Source organism: Peromyscus maniculatus, chromosome 4 (genome assembly GCF_049852395.1).
Source record: "Peromyscus maniculatus bairdii isolate BWxNUB_F1_BW_parent chromosome 4, HU_Pman_BW_mat_3.1, whole genome shotgun sequence".
NCBI lineage: Eukaryota > Metazoa > Chordata > Mammalia > Rodentia > Cricetidae > Peromyscus > Peromyscus maniculatus.
The window spans coordinates 85,557,074-85,578,830 of NC_134855.1; the positions used below are offsets into that span (position 1 = coordinate 85,557,074).

The 21,757-nt window shown below is 39.4% G+C and overlaps 1 long non-coding RNA gene across 1 annotated transcript; it reads left to right on the forward strand.

The window, feature by feature from the left end:
* The first annotated feature begins 11,550 nt into the window (after window positions 1-11,550).
* On the forward strand, window positions 11,551-12,174 carry LOC121829103 (uncharacterized). The gene is made up of 2 exons (XR_006071891.2): window positions 11,551-11,747; window positions 11,924-12,174. It is a non-coding gene; the product is annotated as an uncharacterized LOC121829103 (long non-coding RNA).
* Window positions 12,175-21,757: the final 9,583 nt, after the last annotated feature.

Genomic DNA, 21,757 nt, shown 5'->3' on the forward strand with positions numbered 1-21,757 from the left:
CTAGGCAGTGGGACCGGGTCCTGTGCTCATTGCATGAGTTGGCTGTTTGAAACCTGGGGCTTATGCAGGGATGCTTGGCTCAGTCTGGGAGGAGGGGACTGGACCTGCCTGGACTGAGTCTACCAGGTTGATCTCAGTCCTGGTGGAGGCTTTGCCCTGGAGGAGGGGGGAATGGGGCGTGGGCTGGGGGGAAGGGAAAGGGGGTAGGAGGGGAGAGAACAAAGGAATCCGTGGCTGATATGTGGAACTGAATGGTATTGTAAAATAAAATAAAAGAAAAAAAAAGAAAAGAAAAGAAAAACAAAAACAAAGATATAGACTCAGTGGGGGTTGGTGACATCTAGGGGAGTTGGATGGGGTAAGTGTGTTTGTCTCTTGTGTTGGTCTGTTATTATGAAAAAAGATCATAGGAGGCAGTGTTGAATGATCCCTTTTATGTCTAAACAGATCTCTATAATAAAATAGATGTCTGACTCTTGAAGCTAACTTCTTAGTCTGGTGGTATTTTGATTTACAAAGGCCCAAATAAGAATGAACAACATTGTCTTAGGTGAAGCCACAGAAACTAAGAGGGAAGATGAGCAGGGTACAGAGAACAGGGAAAGAGATCTGCTGAAAAGGAAAACATTGTCACCTGGGGAGGAATACAGACTCTAGTAAGATCCTGTACGCTAAACCCACAGGCCTGTAATGTATTCTTTGAATCATACTTTCCCAGACGTTCAAATAATAAAGTCACCCTGATCTTTTTAATATCCTAAAGGAATTATAGGTTTTCTTAAAGGCTTGTTTTCCTTTGGCGTTCTCAAGACCCTCGGTTTTTGTAGAATCTAGAGCAAGCTGCTGAGGATTAAATTCACATAACTTCCATGACCAGTTTATGAATTTCTTTATAATTAAAGCCAGTTTGTCAAAGAATGGGCATTGTGTATATATTTTTCTCCCCATTTTGTCCCTTCTCGATTTTCCATACTGTGGAATGACACTTAAAAGGAGTTTCCCATGACCAGTTCACATCTGTCTGTGAATGAAAATGCATCATCCAGTGCTTGGCTAAATTTAATGAGTCTCCTTTACCTGGAATTGAGGATGTCATAGACTAGAACCATTTAAATGTGAATGAGCAATAATGGAAGGACTTTGAAAAAACTTTTGCTTTTCAAAAATGTCTTGTCTTTATTAAATTATTTTTCTTTTTTTAAAGCTGTGTAGTCATCTGTTTCCCAGGTGGAACTTATTTGGGTAATACAGCACAGGTGTACCTTGTTGTACTCAACAGATGAATTCCTGAAAAGCTGCCTTTGATAGATTTTTTTTTTTATAAATTGAATCACATTTTCCTGTAGACTTGTATTATAGTAACAGAAGCCATTATCCACATTTGACTGATTTTCAATTGGCAGAGTCCTCTAACATTTGAGCTTCAAGTTTCTCAGCCAAATCTCTATGTCAAGCAGTTAATGATCTGGAAATAATAAGCACTTATGTGAGCTAGGGGAGCACTATACTTAAAGGGAATTTGATTGTATTCCTCTGGAAGTAAAGAATCTTTATTGCATTGTGTAGATTTTCACTCCTGGAATCCTCGACTGTCAGAAGCATTCAGAAGGATGTGGTTCAAACTTCTCATTTGTGCAGATGCAGACCAGGCCTTGAGCATTTATTCATGTAACAACAGACCATGGAGAAGGAATATCCATCTTGATGCTGACAAGCTTGAATCCAGATGTCTTCTTCCTACTGTACTTTTGGCTTTGGACAAGTTATCAAAACTTTCTGAGCCCAGGTTCCTCATTTGTAGGGGGTGGGGTGGGCAAGACGACCTACCTTTCAGGGATATTAGAGCAATTGAATAAAGTATATAGAACAATAATACAATGCCTAGAATGTAATAAGGATTAAATAAATATCTCCTACTCAATTTCTCTTTAATTTTATATTGTTTGAAACATATGTTTTGTTTGAGGCAAGAATGTATTAAAAGATTCAGTCTTTCTATATTCATCCATTTAAAAAAAATTTGTTTATATTTTTGGAGACAGGGTTTCCCTATGTAGCCCTGACTAGACTGGAACTCATTACGTACACCAGGCTGGCCTGAAATTCACAAAGAATTGCCATCCTCTGCCTCCTGAGCACTAGATTAACGGTATATGTCATCATTCCTGGGTTAATTTTTAAAATTTCTTCCCACTTCCCCCCCTTTTTATTGAAAATAGATTCTTGTACATCATATCCTGATTATAGTTTCTTCTCCTTTTATTCCTCCTAGTGCCTCCCCACCTCTCCCACCCATCTGGATACACTCCCTTTCTGTCTCTCATTAGAGAAGAACAGGCTTCTAAGAAATAACAACCAAACATGACAAAATTATAGTAAGATGAAGAAAAAATTATTTTAAATATGGGTACTATACTTACATCATTTCTATCTGTCCTTCTCACCACATCTCTTCCCATGTCCCCTACTCCCTCTCAAATTCATCACCTCTTTTTTAATTATTATGTTATACATATCAAAGTTGGACACCAAAACCCAACAGGAGGAAAAGAGTCCCATGAGCAGGCACAAGAATCAGAGACTCACTTGTTCTCACAGGCAAGATTCCCATAAAATTACTAAGGTGAAAGCTATAATATATATGCAGGGGACCTGGTGCAGACCCACGTAGGCCCTGTGCTTGCTGCTTCTGTCTCTGTGTGCTCATATACATCTTATTTATTTGATTCAGAGGGCCTTGTTCTCCTGTGTCTTCCATCCCCTTTGGCTTTTACAGTCTCTGTGGTATTTCTTGAGCTCAGAAGGGAGGGATTAAAGGTGTGTGCCACCACTCCTGGCCTAAGTTTTTAATGTTTTAATTATTTTTTTTGAGAATTTTCAATATGGGTACTATACTTACATAATTTCTATCTGTCCTTCTCACCACATCTCTTCCCATGTCCCCTACTCCCTCTCAAATTCATGACCTCTTCTTTAATTATTATTGTTATACATAAGTACATACATACATATATGTTAATTTAGTGTTGCTTATATGTATTTAGGGTTGACACCTTGAGACTGGATAATTATGGAGGATGGGGGCGTGTCCCAGTGGAAGACTGATTCATTAACTGCCTGTACTCTTCACCTAGGGGTTGGACATTGTGAGATTTTCATGTTGTCACACCAACTGTTGTCCTTGTGCTAATCCTGCTTAAGCAATCATATTGTTGAAATTTCATGAATGCAGATTCCCTGTCACGTATAGAACGTACCACCTTTTAAAGCAGAACATAGCCTGTAGTAATATTTTAATATGGAAAATTCAAGTAATTTTTTGCATCAATTCATTATCACTATAGATAATATCTTGTACTTGAATGAGCACAAACTCTCAAGGCATATATCCATTAGCATCTATTTCTCATTTATACATCTTAGGACCAGCTGGTGGCTCTGCTGATACCGGGGGGGGGGGGGGGGGTTGGCTCCAGAAAAGTTCTGTTCTGGTCTTTTCTACAGGTCAGGCTTGATTCCTGGTTCAACTCGGTTCTGTTCTACATGTTTCTCATTCTTCTAGGACCAGCAGTATACCTGGGGCATATTTTTACTTATGTCAATATTAGGAGATTCCCTGAGAGATCAGAATAAAAATTTGATATCTCTTGTGGATAAAGTTTGCACCTGGCTTCGTGTCATTTAGCCCAAATACCATTCTCCAAAGTATGTCACATGGCCAACTCTACCGAAAGTGGAGAGCAGAAGTAGCTCTATTACAGGAGAGGAAGTACTAACCATACGGAAAAGAGTATGATTTCCACTAGTGATGGGAACAGTGATATAGCAACCATCTACAGCCACAGCAATGGCATATCTACTTTGAAGCAGAACACATTCTTCTCTGTCATACCAACTACACTATAAACTACTGGGAACAAAAATAACCATTGTTTCATTTCTAACTGTATTTTTAGCTCCTGATTTGGAGATTGGCAGAAAAAATATGATAAAAAATCAATATCCTGTAATTGTTTGGTTAATATTAAGAAGATTAATTATATTAATATTTCTGGCTCAGAAGAGTCTAGAAAACAGACACTAAAAATACTAACCCAACATGTCTTGTGTGTGTGTGTATTTTTGAAATTGCTGCTTTATTCCAGAACTCAACATGCATTCACCCAAATGTGAAGTTGACAGCCAATATTCAGAACAGGCCAGAGGTTATGGATATGGCCCCCATCAGTCAGCAGTAACTTTTATGCCAGTGTAAACCTTTGCTTAATTGGAATGGCCTGACCAATGCAGAATGGAGAGCCTGTCAGTAACAGTGAAATGTAGAATGCGTCTAGCTTATAAATGTCAGCAGTGTGGATGCTGACTTGGTTTGAAATTTAGATATGGTTTCCAAACCAATCGCCCTTTATTACTTGTTGTGTTAACAAACAGAGATGGTAAACGGAACATTTAGGGGTCACCTGAAGAGAAAGCAGTACCCTGAGGCTGTAGGAAGGACTAAGCAATGGGGGGGGGGGGCGGACAAGAAGCCAAGAGGCTAGTATCTCTTCTCTTATGCCCGGTCCAGGGATCACCAAAACTGCCAGATCACCCTTCAGGTTTACCTCAGGGCCAGCCAATCCCCTTTGTGTGCTACTTAACATTATCTTTCAGATAATCATAGTGTATTTATGTAATTAGACTAATTGTGGGTAATTGAGTGTTGGTACTATATAATTATGAAACCTAGCCTCCAACACTGTGGCATAATATGTAGGCAAAAGACACCGTGGGTGCAAAACAGCCACTTGATCCTTCTTCCCATTCAGAGATTTTTCTCCTTTCAATGTGCCAGGAGAGAAGTACAGACCTTTTTGTAAATCCATTATCTGCAGAGTAAGGCCCCTGACAAACACATTTGCAGAAAAACAAGGGTTTGTAAAGTCTTCTGTTTTGGCAGTGGAAGTCAAAACCATGCGCAAGAGGAATGCGGCATTGTCTCTGAAATTGACAAGGGATACACACACACACACACACACACACACACACACACACACACACACACACACGGCAAACAAGGGAGCTGAACTGCAGCCTGACAACCCATTCTCTCACCCTGAGCTGTCTCACAGAGAAGACTCTGCAGAGCCCTTGACTATGCTGTCCTCAACATGAGCATTAAGTGTACAGGGGTGCTAGAGGCTCTTCCTCTTCCAGAACATGTCTGGCATTCACCTGACCACTAGTGCCATTTTCTCAGGTTCATCCTCCCATTGCTAAGTGCTGTTGAGCCAGGCCAAGCACTGACTTGAACACGGACCCAAATGAACCTCTGTTTTTATATTGTCCTTGTGGAGTGGGCACTATCACTCTTCCCATTATACAGATGAGGAAGTTGGGGCTCTGAAAAATTAAGAAACTTTACCAAAGTCCCATAGCAATTGAATTCAGATTCTCTTGAGCCCGGGACTTACTTATACCATTCCTCTGCATAAAGGTTATCTATTCGTGCATGTGGGCCTTTTGTTGTTAGAGCTTGTTTTTCTAGGGTTTTTTTTTTTTGTTGTTGTTGTGTTGTTTTTTTTTTTAATTCGTGTGTTTGCTTCACAGACTGATTTTACAGTGGAACAGGGATCACATAAGGATAGTTTGATTGGTGCAGGGTGCATGACCAAGAGATGTTGGAAGCCACAGGGTGGAGGCTAAGTTGAAGACAGTGTTGGAGGTGAAGGTAAAAGGGGATAGGGAAAATCCGTGTGTCAGACCCTGCCATGGTGTCTGCAGTATGTGGTACATAGAATCATAGACTTTACCAGGAAGTTAGAGCTGTGGATGTGGCACTGCTCTCTGTCTATGCCACTGACTTTCAGTAATGTTGTGGCACTGTAAGAAAAGTATGTAGGTTTTAGCCAAATACAGATAGGTCCTGGGTGAGGGTTGGATAATACCTCACATGACTACAGAGACCATGGATTATGAAAGTGAATGATGCTAGACAGATTTCTTATGGCATGCATTCCCCATATGTAAAGAAAAAGGACAAATGAACAGGGATAAAGGCCGGTGTTATGAAAAAAAAAAATACTAAAGACAAAGTCCCTTAACCAAGAGGCGCTCCAATAAAGTGTGATCTGAGAAGAATCCTCGTGTGGTGGTAAAGAGGATTCAGAACTCAACACACGGAGCGGTGACGTCGGTAAGTTCTCCAGGAACGGTGACATCGGTAAACGCCCCACAGTTCCTAATTCTCTCTCTCAAATGAGCGGCAGCCGCCGGTTTGAGTTACTGGCGGGTTCCTGGTGTGTGTGCTTAACCTGCTGTAAGGCGGAAATGAGGCCTCTGCAAATGGAACATTAAGCTGCGTGGTGGATTTAGCCTTTGCTAGTAAAAAAAAATAAATAAATAAAAGAGGTTTCTGGGCTACACGCTGCTTGGATAAAAGTGTAGACCCACTATTTCTGAGACTTGATAAGCCATGTAAAAATGGATATCACACAAAGAGTTTGGATTATATTGTCTTTGGGATTCTTAACTGCAGAAAAACATTTGATCGTAAAAGATGTTGAGTTAAACCAATATGTATATATTAAAGATATCTTGACTTTAAAATTTGGATATAAGGATGTGTTACTTTGGAAAGGAGACTCTATTTTTGTCTCTACAGAAAGCCAGAGGCTATGGATTTGTTCCAGATTAAGATACATCAGGTTTGACCAGCCAAGACCACCTGAAAGGTCTCCGATGACACCATGGCCCAGATGATCCAACATCCAGAATCGTTTCAAGGCAACTGGCTCAGACGATACGGTCTCACGGACTACTCCATGATCCTAAAATTTTCTTTGCATCCCCATAAGATACAGCGCCCCCCTCCAGCAGGAAGTAGTTAAGAGAAGCTACGCCCAAATTCCCAAATATACCAAGCTGACTTTGGAGATTTGTAAAAGTTAAAACCTTCCTTTAAAAAAAAAAAAGAAAGGGGAAGTGCTGTGGGATGTTCTGTAGGTCCTGTGGGAGCCCATTCTCAGGTTCTTTGTGGCGTTACCCAGCAGGTCCGTATAGAGGATGATTAGGACCATGGGCCTGAGTGCAGGTGTTTGAGATGGTCTGCACTTGGCTGTGCTGGGGGATGGTCTGTATGTCAAGTTGCTTTGATTGGTTAATAAATAAAACCTGATCGGCCGTGGCTAGGCAGGATAAAAGGACAGAAAGGCAGAAGGAGCTGCTGCAGCCGCCGCAATGACCAGAGAGGCTGCAGCCGCTGCCATGACCAGAGAGGCTGCAGCCGCCGCCATGACCAGCAGCTTGTGAAGACGCCAGTAAGCCACCAGCCACATGGCAAGGTATAGATGTATGGAAATGGACTAATTTAAGATAAAAGCACAGTTAGCAAGATAAGGACAGTTAGCAGGAAGCCTGCCACGGCCATACAGTTTGCAAGCAATATAAGTGTCTGTGTTTATTTGGTTGGGTCTGAGCGGCTGTGGGACTGGCGGGTGACAGAGGTTTGTCCTGACAGTGGGCAAGGCGAAAAAATTCAAGCAACATTTGGCGCCCAACGTGGGGCTAAAGAAAAAAAGGGCTAAAGAAAAAAAGGGAAGAAAAAAAAAGGGACTAAAGAAAAAGGACAAATGAACAGGGATAAAGGCCGGTGTTATGAAAAAAAAAAAAATACTAAAGACAAAGTCCCTTAACCAAGAGGCGCTCCAATAAAGTGTGATCTGAGAAGAATCCTCGTGTGGTGGTAAAGAGGATTCAGAACTCAACACACGGAGCGGTGACGTCGGTAAGTTCTCCAGGAATGGTGACGTCGGTAAACGCCCCACAGTTCCTAATTCTCTCTCTCAAATGAGCGGCAGCCACCGGTTTGAGTTACTGGCGGGTTCCTGGGGCTTGGAAGAGAGAGGAAAAGGAACATAGACAGTTATATAAAGAAATAGAAAGTTTAAAAAAATAAAGTCGTTAAAGAGAAAGTAAAAGTAATATAAAAAATAAGCCATGTAAAGATGGATATCACACAGAGAGTTTGGATTATATTGTCTTTGGGATTTTTAACTGCAGAAAAACATTTGATCGTAAAAGATGTTGAGTTAAACCAATATGTACTGTGGGCAAGGCAGAAAAAATCAAGCTACAGAGGATATCACAATGCACTCACATAGTGTTTTGGCTGCCCACAAATCAAATGTACTTCCTAACTATATATGAACCTCTTGAATAAGTTGAAAGAACCTTAGGCTAATAGCCTAGAGACCTGACTGTGCCATTTATTTCTTCTCTAGACCTTGGATTTTTTTGTGAATTTAGCGTGGTGTACTAGAGTCCATACATCTGTGATTATGAATGCAAACATATACACTTGAAGAATGTAAGTAACTGTGTTTATGAAAAACCAGAGACCTGGCTGTTTTTAAAAGGATATTGCTTACTAGCTTTATGATTTGGAGAGTCACATGGACAATCTTTGGGTCTTTTTCCTATTACCTTGTGTTATTTCTGTGCTATGTTTGTGTTTCTGTTTTTCCTATGGGAAAAGTATGATATATTTCTAATTATAAATTCAGAAGGAAAATACTATTATGACAAAATAACTGATGTATATTATAGATAGTTACCTCAGCATTAGGAAGTAGGAGATTTGAAAAGTCCTATAAAGAGTATACAAAATAACGCTTCTATATTAAAGATAAACAATCAGATTAGACTCAGCTTATTGAAGGAACATTAGTAAGAAATATTCTTGTTCCTATCATACAGTTACCTCTTCAGTGTCACTCAGAAAGCTGGGCAGATAAAGCAGAGGTCAGAGGTCTAACTGGGAAAACTGTCTCCACTACTGTAATGGGGAATCCTTTCCCACTCACTGAATAGTCTTCTTCCCAGAGTACTTGCAGTGTGGTTGGAAGGAGGATCATAAAGGGGATGGCAGCAAGAGCAGCTGATGCCAATGTCTTCTACACTTGAAAAAAGAGAGAGAGGCAAATCTGTGGACAAGGCCCCTGCAAGCTCTCTCGTGTAGTATCATGGGGTATTGTTCTGTATATGGGGTATCTTCAGTTTTGAGAATCATATTGGGAACTTGGAGGATGACAAGGCAAGTGGGTGTGATAGCCTCATATCTGGTGATAGGAGTAATGATGCCCCCCTATATCGAAGAGAAGTTAAACACCTGATTTTTAAATATTAGAAATGAATTAAGCTTTTTCACTATAGGTTAAGAAATGAAAAAAAAAGTCAAGATTTGAATGTTAGCTTGTTGCCTTACAGCCACAGCTTAGGATATAGCTGTTCCAACAGGGTTGATCATAGTTCCTTAATGCCTAAGACAAGATCAAAGAGCAAGATATGTGGGCAGCTCATGGGGAGCCTCTTAACATATTCAAGTTGTTTTGAAGACACATTTTCCCTGCCAGTAAGGAAATACAGTATCGGTGTGGCAGACAGGACTGCAGAAAAAGAGGACTGGCCTACAAGATAAGAGTTATCATCCTGGTGCCTCCAGTTTGTTTGTTTTTTAGTGACCTAGAAAGAATCATTCTTCTCTCTAAGACTTCATCTCAAAAAATGAGGCTCCCTCCCTTGCTTTAACAACTTTATTGGTTTATTAGTGATCTGTAAGAGGATGCCATGTTACCAAAGCAATTTGTAATCTATAACATGAACTTCACGTAAAAAGGAATGTTAAAAGTCTGCTAAATCAGCTTTCTATGTGAATATATGATATAGTGAACAATGCAGTAAAATCAGAACTTAAGTTTCTGGATTTCACATTATTAGCTGCAGTACCTTTAGCAAGATTTCTTTGTTTTCAGGTCCACTGTCCTCATCAACAAATGGGACAACAGCACTTCTTTATGTTGTGAGGATGAATCAAAACCTTCTGTAAATAAGTCATTGAGTGTTACAGTAGACAGTTGACAAATATTTCCTTTCTAAATGTGCATCTTAGCTCAAAGATTTAGGTGATGACATTATAAAATTAATTAGCATAGTTCCTTATTTCTGGAAGGATGGGATGTTAAAAAAAGAAAAGAGATTTGGTAGACAAATAAAAAATAAAAAGATACACTTCAGGAAGGCTGTTATGGAGATGAAGTTGGAGCAAAGTTTCAGTCAAAATGTGGCTTAACTTGATCCCTTGTGCACAGGAGAGTCCCCCCAAAATGGGATGCTGGAAATAATTGTTAGAAGCAGGACAGCAGGAACAAAATCCTGAAAGGAAGAAAAACTAAGTTGCATCCAGAAAAGACTAGGAAAGGTAGGGCACCCGGGGTGTGGCAAACATAAGTCTTAGGGGTGATGAGAGGGTCTACAAGGGCATGCAAGCCTTGATTATCTCTCAGGAGTTTGCTTTATTCTATGGATTGTGTGATGCTATCCTAAAAACTGACCGAGAAGAAGTATATTCAAACTAGAACATGGAGGATGGATAAATGAGGAGTGGTACTGGGAGCTGAGACACTCCCCAGGAAGCTATGGAACTGAGACGGTAGCAGTGAGGCAAGCTGTGATGGAGGAGGTGCTCTAATCATCTCGGGGACCAGACTGGTGCTAGACTTTGATTGTGCATCCGTAATAAAAAGATATCTTGGTGTAATATTTCTGAAGGAATCATTTCCTTTTTCCATCTGAACTCCTTTTAAAACTGCAATTATTCTAGTCAATGAAGGAGAGTGTAGGAGGCTTTTAATTGGCTTTGTGAGTACAACAATTTTTAAGATTGTTGAATAGGGAGACCAGTGATAATAGATCCTATCTTATGAACTTCTGTCTGAGTCTCTTTCTGGTGGCCTCCTTTGAGATAATAGTGTGTGACTTCAATATGCTCCATCATTCTAAAATAAAGCCAACATTCTTTTACTTTACTCTAAACCTTACAATAATCAGGCCTCATTAGTGTTGCCAAAAGGGATTATATTAAAGCTTAATACTAAAATGTTAACATCTGTTCTGGTCTTGAGTTTTATTGAAAATTTCCAACTTGTAGATGAAGAAATAGCAAACTGAAAACAGAAGTAACCAGGATGGCTAAAGTGACTTTGTCTTTCTGACAATGCTAGAGGAGAGTGGGAGATAAATTATTACATCCTTAGGGAAGTTATCGATAAGAAAAGAATTGCATAGATTTTCCTGCCCTGAATGTACGCAGTAGTCTCTGTTCAAGGTTGCCGTGTGTCGTGTAAGTGCATTTTTCTTTCGAGGAAATAATTTTGCCCATCTACTTCTTTAGTTCCATTTCTCAAGCTATAGTAATCAGGGTCCCAATACAAAACAGATGGCCCCTCTGATGGAGTTACTTCAGGAAGATGTGATGAAGAGATTATTATGGATATGTGGACAAGATGAAGCAGTCAAACACCTTGTTTCTATTAAGAGCCTGGCCCTGGAGCCATTATCCACCATAGGTCTGAAGAATCATGGAGCGATTACTTGAATTTAGGATTGTAAAACCAGGAGGGGGTCATCTGTGACTGCTTCATTGTCAACCTGATTACATGTAGAATCTCCTAGGCGATTGAGTCACACCATTGGGTGTGTCTATAAGGGCATTAGAAAGAGGATTAACTGAGGGGAAAGACCTACTGTTGTAGGTGGCACCATTCCTTGGCCTCGTGGCACAAAGATACGCTAAATGAGGGGAAGGGTAAAGTCAGAAAACAAATAGTTTACTAGCTTTCCCCATGTCTCTGCTTCCTGACCCACTATGACATGAATTGTTCTGCCCTGCCATGCCCTCTCTCCAATGGTGGACTGAACTGTATACAATGGTGAGCTAAAATAAATTCATTATCTTTGTCAGGATTTTTATCACAGCAACTAAAAGAGTAGATAATACACTATCCACAGCTTTAGTAGAAAAAAACCGACCATGGCTAACTTGTGATATGACAGATAATAATAATTGGAAAAAGATTACACATACTCTTTTTCTCTTTCCCTTCAGCTCTCATCGTCTCCTGTGGGTATTGCCATTGGACAAACTCAACTGGAATCCAGTGTGCACAGGGATGTGGCAAGGCATTTCATGGAGATCAAACTCCCTGAGCACAAAGCAGGATGAAGAAGACAGGAGTATGTCTATATCAAGATTGTTATAGAGTATCCCATATTTAGGATTCATGAATTGTTTATACCATCCATGCTGATGGGGTGGTTAAAGATCTGGTTTTAGAGTAAAAAAAAAAAAGTCTTTCATTTCTTGGTTTGGCATTCATTAACACTGAGGAGTTTGCATGTCTATGAAGCTTTTCTTTTTAATTTATTTATTTATTAGAGACATGGTCCTTATAGCCCAAGATATACTTGACCTTTCTATGTAACTGAGGATGAACTGGGACTTACAGTTTCTTTTTTAACCTTCACCTTATTACCTTCTTACCTTCACCTCCAGTTTGCTATGATTATAAGCATGTGGCACCAGTTTTATGGTGTATTGGGGCCAAGCCCTCTACCAACTGAGTTACATTCTTAGCCTCAAAAAGGCTTCTATGTAGACCCCATCACTTAATGTAAGAGCTTTTAATTTTCCTATTTTTATTTTCTCACCTTGAAGGGATCATTGTCCCTCCTGTTTGTTTCTATATAATGAGATAAAAACACCTACTCAACAGGATTGATGTAGGGATTGAACCAAAGTGGCTGCAAAAATGTTATACCGGGAAAACATTAGATCCAAAACTTCATTAGTCCAAAGATTAAGTCTCCTGAAGGATCCTGTAATTTGAGCAGTTGTTCCCATAGATGGAGTAGGTTGGTATGTTAGTTACTTTTCTCCTTGCTTCAATTAAATGCTTACAAGAAGCGTCAGAGAAGGAAGGATTTATCTTCGCTCAGCGTTTCATGACAGGGAAGGCACAGTGACTGGGGCTCCCACCTTGGTACAGCAGTTTGCTATAGGTCACAGCATCTGTTGTGATGTAATAGAAGCAAAGAGAGGAAGGAAGCTGAGTAGGTTAAAGCTTCAAGGACTGGACATCAACAGTCAACTTCCTCCAGCAAAGATGTACATCCTAAAGGTTCCACAATCTTCTAAAACAGCATTATCAGCTATGGATTAAGTACTCACACACATGAGCTTGTGGGAGACATTGTACATTTAAACCACAACAGTTGGTATAATTGATTGATACTGTTACAGTATTTGAGACTATGAAATAAAAATCTTTGACAGGTTTAGAGTCTAGAAATTCATTTAGGTCCATTATATATTGCTTCATTAAATTCTTTACAGACAATAGAATCATTACTCTGGATGTTCAACTTTTAATTCTTTCAGACAAGAGTTGATGAATGAGTTGATTTGTATTTCCTCCATTGGGATGTAAGCTTCATAAGGATAGTGACTTTGCATTTTTTTCTTACCATATTTCTGGTTTCTAGTTCAACATATGCACTTGATATGGAGTTATTTGTAGTGAGTGAGTAAAATGTATGTATTTTGAGAAAGTAAAAAAAATTCTTAGAAACAGCGATTTCCATCCAAATGAATGGTAATTTAAAAATTATCTTGGGGGAGAGAGTTTAAAAGGCTGGAGGATATTGTTGAAATATTGTAGTTGTCTACAAAATGTTGACACATATCAAAGATATGATAGTAGATGCGCCATATGGGAGGCAGGGGCCTTGGCTTTAGTTCTAGGAGCCATGACTCCCGAGGGAAGGTGAATTGAGCATTGCTCAATGTGTGAGAATGCCATTGTCCTTATTGGCTCCAGCCCTGGCTCAATAATTGGGCCACCTTCCATCTGAACCCTCAAAGTAATCCTTTTTTTATTTTATGTTATATTTTAAGGTTTATCAAAGATCAAGTTCTGTGCTTCACCAGAATTGGTGGGTTTAAAAAAATGGCTTTTGTTTTTAATTTAATCTATTATGGAAAAAAACAAGGACTGGATTCAGGTGGGTGGATTTAGTTACCTATTCATCAAATTACAGGTATTGATTGCAAGTTACTACACCTTAGCATCTGATACCCTTAAGATGTTTAAATGCCACTATCTCGTTTCTTCTAGGGTTAGCATTCCATAGCAATTGCATTTTCTAACTAGTTGCTCCCAGATAAGCAGCATTTAAAGCATTTTTAATAAATGTCTACTGGAGACCCTACAATTTCCCTATAATCTTCAGTTTCACATGAACTCTTTACAGTGGTGAAGGCCATTAGAAACACCTAAATATGAAACTAGTTTGTATGTGAGATAGATAATTCTCCTTATCTACAGATAATTTTATAGTCTGTTACCTTCCTTGAAACTTATATTCACATATCCAACAGTCTGTCTATATTTTGACTTGAATACTGAATAAGGGTTTAAATTTACTTGCTGGGAATATAATTAAATGCTAGAGTGTTTGTTGAACTAATATGAGGCTCCTGGTTCAGTTCCCAGTACTATTAGAAATAAGTAAGTTGGAAAGTCAATCAATCAATCAATTAATCAATCAAGCTCTTGACTTTTCCCAATTCAGTAAATTCTTTTTTCCAGTTGTTTGAGAAATAATGCTTGGAGCCATTTTTACTCAATTTTTTGTACCCTATCTATGTAAAATTCAATAACAAATCTCACTTTGTCTTTCAAAATATAACTAGAATTCACCACTCAGCACTGCAGGTACTACTGGACTGAGTATCATTGGTTTTCACCCCAAAGAGCTACAGGTATATGCTGTGGGATGGTCTGTATGTCAAATTGCTCTGATTGGTCAATAAATAAAACACTGATTGGCCAGTGGCCAGGCAGGAAGTAGGTGGGATAAGGAGAGAGGAGAATTCTGGGAAGCGGAAGGCTGAGGCAGAGAGACACTGCCAGCTGCCGCCATGACCAGCAGCATGTTAAGACGCCGGTAAGCCACCAGCCACATGGCAAGGTATAGATTTATGGGAATGGATTAATTTAAGCTATAAGAACAGTTAGCAAGAAGCCTGCCACGGCCATACAGTTTGTAACCAATATAAGTCTCTGTGCTTACTTGGTTGGGTCTGAGTGGCTGTGGGACTGGCGGGTGACAAAGATTTGTCCTGACTGTGGGCAAGGCAGGAAAACTCTAGCTACAGGAAGAGGCTTTTGCTTTCATTCTTGCATGCATTCAACTCTATTCTCAACACAGTTGCCAGCTTGGCCTCCAAAAACTTCAATCAGGATCCTATCACTCTTGGCTCAAAGTCCTTCATCATTACCCAACTTCCCTCTTATGCTAAAGAAAGTCCTCACAGTATAGGAGAGCATTTTCTCTCCTTTCCCATCTATAAGATAGTTCTTGTTTCCTCATTTTTCATACTCTATTGCTCTCTATCCCACCCTCTGCCCTGAGGTTCTAGGAACATTCCTAGGATGATTATAACTCATGCCTCTTTTGTTCCTGCTTCATGTTTCCTTATTCTAAATATCCCCCCTTATTTCTATTAAGTGTTCTCATCTTGGCAAGCTTCCCTTAATCACACTTAGAATTCATGTATAGTTTATCCTATGCAAGTACTGTTAAGCACCATTTGATGAACAGTGGTTTTTTTTTTTTTCTTCCTTGCCTGTATCCTTCACTGAACTGTTAGCTCCTTGGCACTTGGTTTTATTCACTACCTTATCTATAGTGCCTAGCTCTGTATACTCTGTGTGTTCAGTAAATGGTTGATGAAAAATTAAGGATGTTTACATTAAAATTCTTTAGTGAAAGAACGCTTGCGGAAACTTTGTCTGACACAAATCTAGGAGGATTGTCGGATTGATCCAATACATAGTCAGTAAGGCCATCTTGGCTCAGTTAAAAAGTTCAGATGATGAATTCCACATCTGAACAGAGCCTGGTTTGCAGGTACTGGAGGTGATTATCCATTCAGAATTTGAGTCTCCTCTTACCTGCCTTCTTGCTTTCAAAGCATTTCTTGGTGGCTAATGAAAGTTAAAACCTTTTCCCTCAATTCTGTATTGAGTAAATTACCTTCATAATTTTCTAGGAAAGTAGTTCATAGACATCTGTCTACTCATAGACCATGACAAATGGATAAAATAAATATGGAAAAGATAACTAAGTGTCCTTAGAATAAAATATGTCAGGGAGGAGCACATCTCTGGATGAGTGAATGAAAGAAAGAATGTGAAAATTACCAACTTGTCTAAGTGAATGGCTGTGTTTTACACATAAGATATGTTTCGGCTGAAGAGATGGTAGCTCAGTGGTCCATAACACTTGTTGATCTTGCAGAGGACCCACATTTGATTCCCAGCACCCATATGGTAGCTCACGATCCTCTGTAACTTTGTTCCGGTTGCAGAAGATTTGATGCCTTCTTCTAACCTTCCAGAGCACCAGGCACCAGGTACACATATAGACACATAAGTAAAACAATCATACCCATAAAATGAAATAAATAAATCTAGAAGTAATTTTTTAAAAATCCATTGAGAGGTCCCCACAGGTATCACTGCAGTCAGGAAAATGAACTGAGAATGAAAACTCAGTTCAGCCCAACTTAGTCTGCCAGGCTGGATCAAACTTCAAGAGTCTGATGCCAGGAAGTTTATTGGCAGCATATTTAAACATGGTATAATTTGATAACTTTCTTGGTGTAATACAATCCCTTATTTACAGGAAGCATAATTAATTCCTCAAAACACAACTCAGGGTGCATGTCATTTTTCCCCCAAGAAGATGCAGTCTACAGATAGGCTACCTGTATTAGCTTGAGTGTCTAGGGAAGGATCTGACATGGTCTCTTTCACCCTTTGAGTTTTTGCTCTGGCTCTTCAATTACCCAAATACTTATACTTCCTCTAACTCCTACTCATGGGAGATGAGGCCCCCTACTCTTGATCTCAGCTTAGAATTTCCATTATGCATAGAAGGATTCTCCATATTGAATCTTTCTGCTTGGTTGTGACTTCACTTAACTAATGAGTTGTGACCAAGAGTGGCATACATCACCCCCAGGCTCCTGCATTTTACAGGTAACTTCTGATCTTTCTGAGCTATATTCCTTTTGGCATTTTTTGTTACTTTTTTATCCTGGGTTCCTTCATAACCTTCAGGAGACTTGTAACATGAGAGAGAAACAAGCTTCTGTTGCCACTGATAGTCAGGGGCTGTTTGTTACCACAGAATAGTCTAGCTTACTGTGACTGACTCACTGAGCTATGCCTTCATCCTATACTTCTCTATAGAGTTGTGAGCTTCTTCCACTCTTTATATTTATCACATCTTTACTGATCAGTGCATATACTATGTCTATCATGTTCATCTTTGTATCCTCAGCACTTGGAGAAAACTTTACCCGCCAAGTGTACCTTGAGTTGATTTTTATATTTTTACCTACATATCTCTGAGGTTTTAAACTTCTGGGAAAGCAGCAATTATATTTTGAAATCCATAAATGGTGCAGTATCTCACATTGTGTCAGCTACTTCTTAAGAGTGGGCCTTAAACATACTCATAAAGTGCTTATTTATTCCCATAATATTTGTGCCACTATTGGACCTGTATATCTTGCAGGTAGGTCACTGATGTAGATCACAGGGTTTATATTGGGTGATGACATGGCCTATATGTGGCTTGTGGTCTGAAGGTTTATATGTTGGAGGCTTTGTCCCAAGTGAGGCAGGGTTAATGTAGTGGAACAGTCAGTAAGTGGTATGCTAAATAGCTTGTGAACTTGACACAAACCAGAAAACTTGACACCTAGGAAGAAAGAACCTCAACTGAGGAGTTGCCTATTTTCTTAACTATTTGATGTAGAGGAATCCAGCTCATTATGGGAAGTGTCACCCTTGGGAAGGTAGACTTGGGCTGTATAAGAAAAGTAACTGATCAAGCCAGAGGAAATAAGCCAGTAAATAGCATTCCCTTGTGGTCTCTGTTTCAGTTTCTGCCTCCAGGTCCCTCCTCAAATTCTTGCCATGACTTCCATGGATAATAGTCTGTAATCTGTAAGCCAATCCTCCCTTAGTTGCTTTTAGTCACTGTGTTTAATCACAGTTAGAGAACTGGTAGGGCTTAGGGAAACTTAATTAAGTCATAGGGCACTGCTCTTGAAAGGGGTTAATGCTTGCCCTGGAGAGATAGATGTATAAACTGAGGACATGCCCTCTCCATGGTATGGTTAAGGGAAAGGTTTTTATTGTAGATGAGAGAGAGAGAGAGAGAGAGAGAGAGAGAGAGAGAGAGAGAGAGAGAGAGAGAGAGAGAGCCAAAACAGGAGGGTTATAAGGAGAATTAGCAGCTGACAAGAGAGAAGCCCATGAGCTGTAGAAGTTTAGGGTAGGGGAGAAGAGAGAAGAGCTTGGATGCTAGCATGGACTCTGAAATGGGTAAGAAGTGCTTATGTGTTTTCACTGAGGGAGCCTGGAGGTCACTATGTCCTTTGGCATGCTAATAGGCACCACAGATAGCCATTTGTACCTTCTGCCAGTGAGAAGAAAAATGGTTCCTTTTGGTAGTGGGGAACTGGTTTCAGAATTTCCTGAGGAATGCTAACTTTTGCCTATCCACTAGAATTTTGGGCAAATGGAGCTTCCTGTGGACCACAACAGATTCTTTTTTTGTTTGTTGAGACAGAGTCTCACTGCATATGTGATGATGTTCTTAAAAGAAAGTTGTTGTAAACAAGACCTCCCCACATGCTTGCCCCATTCCTTACATGGCCGGTTCTCTCTTTCTGCATCTCTTTGATGGTGGAATAAGGGGTGGGTTGGGGTCAGTCAATTCCAAACAGATGGTACTTTTTCAAAAGGTAGCACTCTGAGGTGGGGCTGGAAATGATGGGAGGTTTCCTATCACCACTGTGAGACAAAAGTTCCTTGACATGCTATGTAGTGGGGGAATTATTCTCTCAAATGAAGAGGGAAATATAGACCTTGGTAGATGAAGTTGGCCTTCCTTAGCTAGAAATTAAGAAACTGCATAAGGAAGCTGAAATTAGCCATAATTAATGTGGCTAATAATCACAAAGTCTTATTGTAAACAGTATTAGGTCCAGTTTACATGTTTCTAACTCATTCGATAATTATAATTCTCCAAAACTAGACACTACTATGTATGTCTGCATCATATAGGTGTATTTACAAAGGCATGAGGCAATCAAGTGATTTGCCCATATTAAGTGCTGAATGATGGAATCCAGATTTGAAACCTGAGTATAACCCTGGTTTTGTGCCTGTTTCTCTTCCCAGTTCTGGGTTTTCAGACAGTAACAATAATACCACAGAAATTGGTATCAATCAGGTTTTTTAAGACCCAGTCACCTCTATATCTTGACCTTATGAGGAGAAGCTGTGTCTTTATTACAAAGTGTTGTATGGCCTGAGGAAAGTGGCTTGCTTATTCTTGGTGAGTTTCTTCTCAGTGTCATGAGTAGGATTTTGTATAGAAAAATGGAGAGCTGAGTTTCCAATGGAGCATGATCTTGAAGTATGCATCAGCTGAATTTTTATGAGAAAATATTGCTCAATACTCCCTGTCCATTTCCTTCTCATGAAATAATTGGAAACATATTATAGGAGTGATGGATTTTCTACTTCCGAATTTCTTTTTGAGACTGAAGGCTGATAAAAATACAAGTTTTAGCTGCTATTCAAGAAATCTCTTGTATCTCAGTGGTTCCCAGAAGAGGTGGTTCTTTACAGTGGGGAGGGAAGTTTTGAAGACTGGAGGGGGTGCTTTGCTTATCAAATTATTTAGAAGGGCAAAGTGCCAAGGCCAGGGAATTCTAATGTCTTGCAATATATAGACTATTCCACATACAGAGAATCATTTCTTGTCTGTATAACTTTTAAATGTATCATTAAGTTGCCATGTCACTCAAACAACCTATTTAGAGATATTTGAGCTTAAAACTGGTTTGAATTTTACATCTCAATACAAACTATACACTGAAGTTTTCAGCAAGGCCATTACCATGTAAATAAAGAAGACTATCTATTGTCCTGCATTGTACCTTACCAAGGGAGTTGATCATTTGGGAAAAATCACTTGGATATTTGAATCATTAGTACAAAATCTTTTTTTTTTTTTTTTTTTGATTTTTGTTCCTATCATGATTCTAGACATTCCATGTTAAGTACAAGTATCTGCTGGCTTCAATAGCTGCTCCTCTGTAGCTGTGGCCAAGCATTTACATATTAAGATAGAAGTTAGCTTTCTCTTTCTTTCTTTCTTTGTTTCTTTCTTTGTTTCTTTCTTTGTTTCTTTCTTTGTTTGTTTCTTTCTTTCTTTCTTTCTTTCTTTCTTTCTTTCTTTCTTTCTTTCTTTCTTTCTTTCTTTCTCTCTCCCTCTTTCCCTCTCTTTCTCCCTCCCTCCCTCCCTCCCTCCCTCCCTCCCTTCTTTCCTTCCTTCCTTCCTTCCTTCCTTCCTTCCTTCCTTCCTTCCTTCCTTCCTTCCTTCCTTCCTTCCTTCTTTCTTTCTTTCTTTCTTTCTTTCTTTCTTTCTTTCTTTCTTTCTTTCTTTCTGTGGAATGGTCTGTATGTCAAATTGCTCTGATTGGTCAATAAATAAAACACTGAATGGCCAGTGGCCAGGCAGGAAGTAGGTGGGACAAGGAGAGAGGAGAATTGTGGGAAGCGGAAGGCTGAGGCGGAGAGACACTGCCAGCCGCCACTATGACCAGCAGCATGTGAAGATGCTGGTAAGCCACAAGCCACGTGGCAAGGTATAGATTTATAGAAATGGGTTAATTTAAGATAAAAGAACAGTTAGCAAGAAGCCTGCCACAGCCATACAGTTTGTATGCAATATAAGTCTCTGTGTTTACTTGGTTGGGTCTGAGAGGCTGTGGGACTGGCGGGTGACAAAGATTTGTCCTGACTGTGGGCAAGGCAGGAAAACTCTAGCTACACTTTCTTTCTTTCTTTTTTGAGACTGTTAAAGTACAAAACTTATCTCTTTGAAACCATGTGTGAATAAGCTGCACTGTTGATTTCATTGTAGGGTGGTGGAGGAATTATTTTAAAATATTTATAGAAATGAGTGCTTCTGTTTAATGTGTTTGGAATGCTCTGAGTTAAGGAAGCTAGTTGTGGAATCATATTTTCTTTCTTCTTCTTTGTTAAATTTATTTTTAAAGAGTGTACAAAGTAATGTGTTTTGTTGGGTGCATTTTTTATACATATACATCATTTTACTTTATTCTTATTATCCCCTCACCCAAGCCCCACTTATTGGCCTTCATCTCCAAATAACACCATTTCCTACCTTTATATCACACGTATTCCATCATACACTTTTCCCTTTTTCCTTCTTCATCCTTCCTCCCTTAAGATCTGTTCTTTTCTTCTCGTGGTTCCCTTTCTACTTTAAACAAACACACATGCATGCACACATGCACGCACGCACCTCACACACACACACACACACACACACACACCATGTATACACTCACATACTATAGGTAAATTTAAGTCTAGAGTCGGCTTATGAGAAAAAAAATGTGATAATTACCTCTCTAATTCTGGCTTGTCTTGCTTAACTTAGTTCTGTTTCAAATGCTTAACCCATTCTATTTCAAATGTCACAATCTCACTTTTTCTTTATGGCTAAAAATTTCCTTTCTGTGTATGTCCAGTGTTTTCTGTACCCCTTTGTCTGTCCATTCATCTAGTCAGGTCCCATTTTCATAGCTGTTGTGTAGTGCAGTATCAAATATGCAGATACTTCTGTGTTAGGTTGACATAAGAGTTTCAACCCAGTTGCTTGTTATGGTTCTGTTTATGTTGTTGGTCACCTTCATTTCATTTTGATAGGTCATACATGCCCAGAATTTATCCATTTCAGCTACCTTTGCAAGTATTTCTAG